This window comes from Myotis yumanensis, unplaced genomic scaffold, assembly GCF_028538775.1.
Source record: "Myotis yumanensis isolate MYYU_CA2020_CCGP unplaced genomic scaffold, mMyoYum1.0.hap1 SCAF_4, whole genome shotgun sequence".
NCBI lineage: Eukaryota > Metazoa > Chordata > Mammalia > Chiroptera > Vespertilionidae > Myotis > Myotis yumanensis.
In genome coordinates, this window is record NW_027223755.1 from 102,576,960 (window position 1) to 102,584,381 (window position 7,422).

Consider the following 7,422-nt stretch of genomic DNA (forward strand, 5'->3'; position numbering starts at 1 on the left):
TCTGGCTGGTTTGGCTCATTGGTGAGGTGTCCGACCGCAGAGTGAAGAGACCTGGGTTTGATTCCCAGTCAAGGGCATGTGCTTGGGTTGCAGGTTTGATCCCCAGCCCAGCATTGGGGTGCCTTCAGGAGGCAAGCAATTGATATGCCTCTCACATTGATGCTTTTCTCTCTCCTCTCTCCCCTTCCCTTCCCTTCCACTCTCTCTAAAAATCAATGGAAAAAAATACCCTGGGGTGAAGATTAACAAAAAAGATAAGAAGAGGGGATGCTGAGATAAAGTGCAGGTGGGCATTCAGGCCAGCAGCTGTGTGTGGGAGGGAAGGGGGGAGGGCAGTGCCCTGCACTGCTGCCCTGAGCAGGAGTCCTTCTGGCCTCAGGCCGCCATTGGGGTCCCAGGGTGTGGGTCTGAGTAACAGGAATGGATGCACAGAGTGAGGGTGGGGCTGGGTGGGCATCAGGGTCAGGATCAAAGCCGGGGCTGTGATGAGGATGTCTGAGCCCTGATAGGGGAAGGCTGAGGGCAGATGGGCAAAGGGCACAGCTTCTGTTACCTAACAGCCCCATTTTGCAACACTGCAGTGGAGGCTCGGCCAGCGAGGGCAGCAATGTGCCAGCGTCCACGGGTCCTCACGGGTCACAATGGAGGTGTTGGACCCGGGGCAGGGATGGCTCCTGGAGGCCCTCATTCATGGCACTGGCTGTCCCATTCGGGCCCCACCAACCACGGGACAACTGTGACCACACTGACCATGACACTGACCTCACTCACTCTGCCCGATGGCTCAGAGGGACACAGGCCTCAGCGCAGCTTTGTGTCCACAGGACGGCCTTGCTCCTCACCGAGGGCAGCGCCTGTGACCGGCTTCCAGGCAATGCCCACTCTCCAGTGCCCGCTGGGGCTCTGATGAAGGCCCCCGAGTTCTGTATGCTGCTCCCTGGAGCCTCTGCTGGTGGCTGTCCTCCCACAGCCAGGCCCTCTGTCCTAGACCCGGGTGCCAGCCTGTGACATGAGGCTGTCGGGGCTCCACCTCCACCATCCCCTCCTGCCTCCTGCTTGCTCTCCACTCTCCACGCTCCCTCCCCCGCTAGACCCAGGCCCCCTGGTCCCCACCGTGTTCTAATGGGTGGGCATCTTGACTGGCATCACCTGGGCTCCCTAGGCCCTGCCTGCTGGGCTCCTACTGCACAGGCCCCGCAGCTGGAGGTGCAGCCGCCTCCCTGTGGTTTCCCATGGAGCAGCGTCCAGCAGAGGAAAAGGCCTGGGTTTGATTCCCAGTCAAGGGCCTGTGCTTGGGGCCAGGCAGCAGTGTCCAGCTCCAAGGCCCCTCCCAGAGTGGCCTCCTCAGGTCACACCTGGCTCCAGCTGCTGTGGGCTGGGTTCCCAGATGCCACAGACAGAGGCTCGGGAGCCTCCAGACAGGAATCAGGGTTTAGGAGCAGGAGGCCCCTGGGTCAGGGAGGGCCAGGCCTGCGTAACTTTCTGTCATCCATCTCCAGGTGGGGACAGCGGGAGGGGCATGGCCTTGGTGAGCTGGCCCCCAGCTGTCCCAGCAGCAGGGCTGGCCCCTCCTTCCTGAAGGGACCCGAGGGAGGCTTGTCAGCATCGGCCAGGATGCCGCTCTGAGGAAGTCACCGCTGAGGACACATTGCATCCACGGCCAGGAAAGTGCGTCAGCTCCTGCCTTGTTTCTGTCCCTCAGGTGGCCAAGCCCGGTTCCCACGGGGAAGGGATATGGTGAGGGGCACAGACTGAGGCAGCCCGCAACGTGTCTCCCGTGTGCCAGAGAAGAAAGGAGGAGTGGGGTTCCAGGAATGAGGGAGCAACAAGGGCACACCTGGAGGAGGGGCGCCAAGGAGAGGAGAGGTCATGGAGAGGTCATGGTCTCAGTGACTGTGCTGTGCAGCCAGCGGGTGCAGGGGGATCTCAGAAGAATGGATGCCCAGGTCACTGCACTAGCAGTTGCACCCAACTGTCCTAGCAGGGGCACTAGCTCCACCACGTCCAACCCCAGCGCCCACCCCGCCCCTGGAGGACAGAGGGAGAGGAAGAAGGGGTACCAAGCAGAAGCCAGCCTTTGTGGCCTCCCCCTACTAGAGGGCGAGGGTGAGCCCCCAGGGAAGCCGGGAAGATAGTGCGGGTCCCTCCTGCAGAGTCCTCAGCATCTCCCAGCACCTGTCACTGTCAGGCGCCCAACATACCATAGGCCGCCTGCAGGTGCAGCTCGGGGCCTACACCCCGGTGTCCAAAGAGGGGTCCCCTGGCTCAGCGCTGAGCCCAGCCCAGAATCTGCGCTTTTGTTCCCCAGCTCCCTTCTAGCCATTTCCCCCAGAGCTCCAGACATCCTGGGAGCCCTTTGATAGCAGAGCCGAGTCTCAGGTTCATCCCTGAACCCCAGGAGCGTGGGGGAGGGGCTGGGCACTGAGTGGGAACTCAGTTTTCACCCCCAAATGTGAACAAAAAACTGCCTAAGAGAGGGCACCCGGCTGACAGGAAACAGCCACCAGGGGGCGGCAGAGAGCAGAGGCTGGGCTCCTGCAGGGTCCCCACCCAAAGCACCCTAACCCTCCCCCAGTCCCCACTCCATGTTTCCTCCTTAAATTTGATCAACTGTTGTACAAATTGTCAGTTATAAAAAGTCATAGGAATGTACAGTATAGCATAGGAAATATAACAATGTTGTAATAACTATGTATAGTGTCAGATGGGTACCAAACTTATGGGGGCGAGGTGGATGATCCCTTAAGTTATAGGTTATATGAATGTCTAATAACTATGCTGAAGACCTGAGACTAATATAATGTTGTATGTCCGCTGTGATTGAAGTATTTTAAATTGTTATTTAAAAATAATATATTTGATCAGATATTTAATAAAATCTGGAATTTCAAAAAATTCTATTACTGTTAGAAATGAAATAAACAGAAAAAGTATGGAAAATAGAAACAATGCGCTATTTTGTGGTCCAGGTAGAGGCTGGGGCTGCCGGTTCCTCCATCCCAGGCAGGCTCTGTGTCTGGCCCAGGAGACTGAAGAGAAACAGCCTCTGCCCCAGGGACAAAACCCCCACCCACTCAGGCTCCAGCCTCCCGGCCCAGGTGTCCCTCATCAGAGACTGGCTGCTGTGGGGCCCTGAGCAAGGCTTTGACCTCTCTGAGCCTGGGTGTTTCTGTCTCAAAATGAGAAATGAGCCCTAGGCGATTTGGCTCAGTGGATAGAGCGTCGGCCTGGGGACTGAAGGGTCTCAGGTTCGATGCCGGTCAAGGGCATGTGCCTTGGTTACCGGCACAACGCCAGAGGAAGAGGCAGCGTGACGGTGGCTACAGGTCCTCACACATGCCGAGCCCACAGGAAGCACAGCGGTGACCCTGCGGTGAGCTGTGGGCTCAGCTAATAACAGTGGGTCCGTAGCGGTTCAACAGCTGTAACGAAGGAACCGCACTAATGAGCATCATTCGAGGGAGGGAAACTGGGGGTGGGGGTGGGGGGGAGGATGGCCTTTTACACAAATTAATGAACCTAAAACGGCTCTAAAACATATTTTTAATTCTCTCCCCCCTCCCCCACTTATTAGAGAAAAGGTCTGAGATGGGCTCAGGGCAAAGAGGGAAGCTGAGGGAGGTGGCAGATGCGGAGGCGATGAGGTGACAAGGTGACAAGGTGACAAGGTAGAGTCTGCAGTCACAGAGCAGAACTGGAGTGAAGGCTCGGGTGCCATCAGAGGGGCAGCCAGGCGTGCACAGTCCCCGGGGACACCAGTGCTGCATGTCCGACAACTGGGAGGAGCAGCCCTCATGCCCCGCCCACATGGCTGAGGTGCGGGCTCCCCTGGGGGCAGGGGAGGGTGGGGAGGGTGGTCTGGTGTCCATGATGACTCTTTACTGCTTTCAGGGGCATATCCATGGGGTGTGACGGTTCGCTGCAGATGGGGGAGGACCAGGGGAGAGGGAGGGATGGGGCACACGCCCTCCCTGCCCCACAGCCAGGGTCCCAGCCAGCAGGAAGCTGCGTGTCATGAGCGTGGATGTGCAGGAGTGTTTGGGTAGGACAGTATGTACCGCCCAGGGAGCCAGGCCGACCCTGCAGGATCGGGGAGGGTGGGGCCAGGTCTCTTGCTGGACTCTTATCCAGCCCACACTCGGCCCATGTGGAGCCCTGAGTCATGCCCGTGTCAGGCTGCTGGCCACACAACTGCTGACTCCTGGGTCAGGGTCGCCCTGGGGACCAGCTACACACAACTCTGGCGACTGCAGCCGAAAAGGGGTTTCAGGAAAGGGTGCTGGGTGCAGCTCACACCCCCCAGGAAATGGGTCCATGTGGAGCCCTGCGGGTAGCTCAGCTGGTTAGAGCTTCGTCCCAATACACTAAGGGTGGGGGTTCAATCCCAGTCAGGGCACACGCAAGGATCAGCCAATGAGAGTATCAGTAAGTGGAACAACAAATCCATGTTTCTCTCTCTCTTTCTCCCTCCACCCCCTTCCTCTCTTTCTCTAAAATTAAAAAATAAAAAATATTTTTCTAAGAAATAGATCCATGTAAAGCCTGGCTCCCTTTCCCGGGCACAGAGAACCTACATAGCGTCCCTGCAAAATCATGTCCACCAGGAACCTCGGAATGTGATGTTTCAAACACAGGGTCCTTGCAGATGGAATGGAGTCAAGGTCATCCTGGATGAGGGTGAGTCCTGAGAGCCATGGCTGGTGTCCTGAGAAGAAAAGAAAGAGAGGGGAAGGCCATGGGAGACAGAGGCAGAAACCAGAGTGATGGGTCTATAGGCCAAAGGATGCCAAGAATTACCTGCCAGACGCCAGGAGAAGCACGAAACAGATCCTCCCTCGAAGCTTCTGGAAAGAACTCACCTGTTGACACCTTGATTTCAGATTTCTGGCCTCCAGAACCGTGAACAATTAATTCCTGTTCTTTCAAACCCCCCAGTTTGTGGTCCTTTGTTAGGCAGCCCGGGAATACACCAGCCTGGCCACGGAGAAAGCAGGAGTGAAAGCTGTGTCAGATAGAGGCCAGGGGGCCCCCTGGCGACAGACAGGGGACAGCAAAGGCCTGGTGCTGAGGGGCGATGGCTGGAGGCACCAAGGAGGCCGGACAAGGACAGGATGTGAGGGAGTCTGGGCTGCCCCCTGTTGTCTCTGCAGGTCGCCTCCGCCAGGTGCAGCAGGACGTCTTGTGAGACTGTGAGCATTTGTCCAGAGGGTTGTCACAGCGCACACTTAAAGCTGGTGAACGTGTCCAAGTCAGTGCACCCAGTGAGCCCGCCTTCGTGAAAAGAGGAGGGAGAGCAGGCACCCCCCCCCCCCCCGCCCCTCAGGCTGCTGTGAGCGTGGCTGGCAGGGTTCTCGGGATCACCCCTGTCAGAAAGGAAAACTTAAACACACAGGCACCCGCAGAGCTTGGGGGGACGTAGAGAAAGAGGACTGCCGTGTGCTGAGGGGGTGGGTTTGTTCATTTCCTGGGGCTCCCGCAACCAACTGCCAAACCTGGTGGATGGAAACACAGGAATACGTTTATTTTCTGTCTTTTTATAAATTGGAGTGGTGGCCACCGCACTGCACTCCGTGAAGTTGGGCCCCTGGAGAGATAACCCAGAGGAGATTCTTGCACGAAGAATACGATCATGCATCATCGAAAGAGAGGAGCAGCCTAGCAAAGAGGAAGCAAACACCAGAAGTTCATTCAGCGATGCAGCGAGCCCCCAAAGGCACCACGTTGAGTGAGCGGAGGGATCACCTGAACTGAATCCCCAACTCAAGGAGGATGAGAGCAGACACCTGGAGTAGGGCCCACGCCAAGAAATTGGACTTTAACAGTCGCCTGTCAATCGCGCCCCTAGGAGTCCAGGCAGCCCAGCCCCCACTTGCACAGCGGCCAGGTGTGCTGGCACCTGTTCCACCAGCTGCCTGCCGTGACCACACCCCTCCTCCACAGAGAGCGTGGGCCCTGGTGCGCCCCCGTGTGGCCACGAGGGTTAACTGCAGGCCGCCCTCTTCAAGCATCTCAGCAGGCCAGGTCAGCGACCAGCGGAGGACAGCACCCCATGGTGCTGGCCAGGAGCCGGTCCCCAGGGCCCAGCACACCCAGCTCACCTGCCGGCGCGGCTCCCGGCTCAGGCCCCTGTGCCCTCTGAGGGATCCCCAGTGGCTCAGCGCTGAGCCCAGCCCAGAAGCAGCTCCAGTTTTGTCTCCCCAGCCCCGCTCCAGCCACTTCCCCAAAAGCACCGGCCGTCCTGAGAGCCCTTCAAGGGCAAAGCTGTGTCTTCGGTTCGTCCCTGAACCCCTGGCACGGAGTGAGCACTCGGTTTGTACCCCCAAATGTGAATAAAAAACTGCCCAAGTGAGGGGGCTGGCCCACAAGGTGCGGCCAGCAGAGGGCGGCAGAGAGCAGAGGCCAAGAGCACCGAGATGGGGCGGGGGCGCGGGGAGGGTCGTCACAGCCCAGTGAATGCACAGTAGGGTCCCTGCAGACACTGCGTGGGTTCTGGAGCGGGTCGTGAGCAGCAGCCGTGGCTGTGATGCTGGCATCTTGAGTAGGACAAATCGGCACAGCCTCGGGCTCTTGAAAGGTGACTTCTGATCTGGTGAGTTTTTTCCAATCCCCATCAAGAGGGAGGATCACAGCAGCTTCGGTCGCCTGGAGGGGCACCAGTGAGCACCCGGAGTCTAGCCCGTGATAAGCCAGCCATCCAGCAGGGCACCCCACGGGTCCTGCACTCAGATGACATCACGGTCATTAGAACAGAGGAGCCGGTCTCTAGTGAGACACCTGCCTGGTGTGGGCGTGACTCACCAATGGCTTTTTTAAGGTGCAGTGGTTGGAGGTGGCCGAGACACCCCTTCCAAGGTAAAGGGCAACTTATATGTTGCACCTCCTGCCAGCAAAAACAGAGGCACGGGGCTTAGTGGCACCGTTGGCTTTGGAGGCAGTGTGTACACTAGGGAACACTAACTACTCCCATCCAGTTATCAAGTGAAAACCCACTGATCACTGCGGGTGTGGCATGGAGCCCAGAACAAGAAGGGATCTGCACAGCACAGGTGGGCGCAGTGGCCCTGGTGCTCAGGCTGTGCGAGGCCTGAAGAGCATGGTCTCCCCAGGATCTCCCAGCCAGCCGGGGAGAGCTGGCACAGGAACACTGTGTCCATGGCTTGTGACCCCTTGATGGGCACCTTCCGGCTTCTTGCCTGCCCTGCTCCTAGTTCTCACTGCCAGCTGCTTCCACAGCCTCCCCACCCACCCCTCATCCCGCAGCCCAGCCCTTGTCCTGCCAGGCACCGCAGCCAATCTGCTGAAGTCACCGCCACCAAAGCACATGCCCCCTTCACAAGCCCTGTGTGGTAGGGACCTGCCATCCTGGCTTGCGCAGAACTGAGGGGTTTCCAGGAGGAGAGACTTCAGGGCCTTATTATCCTA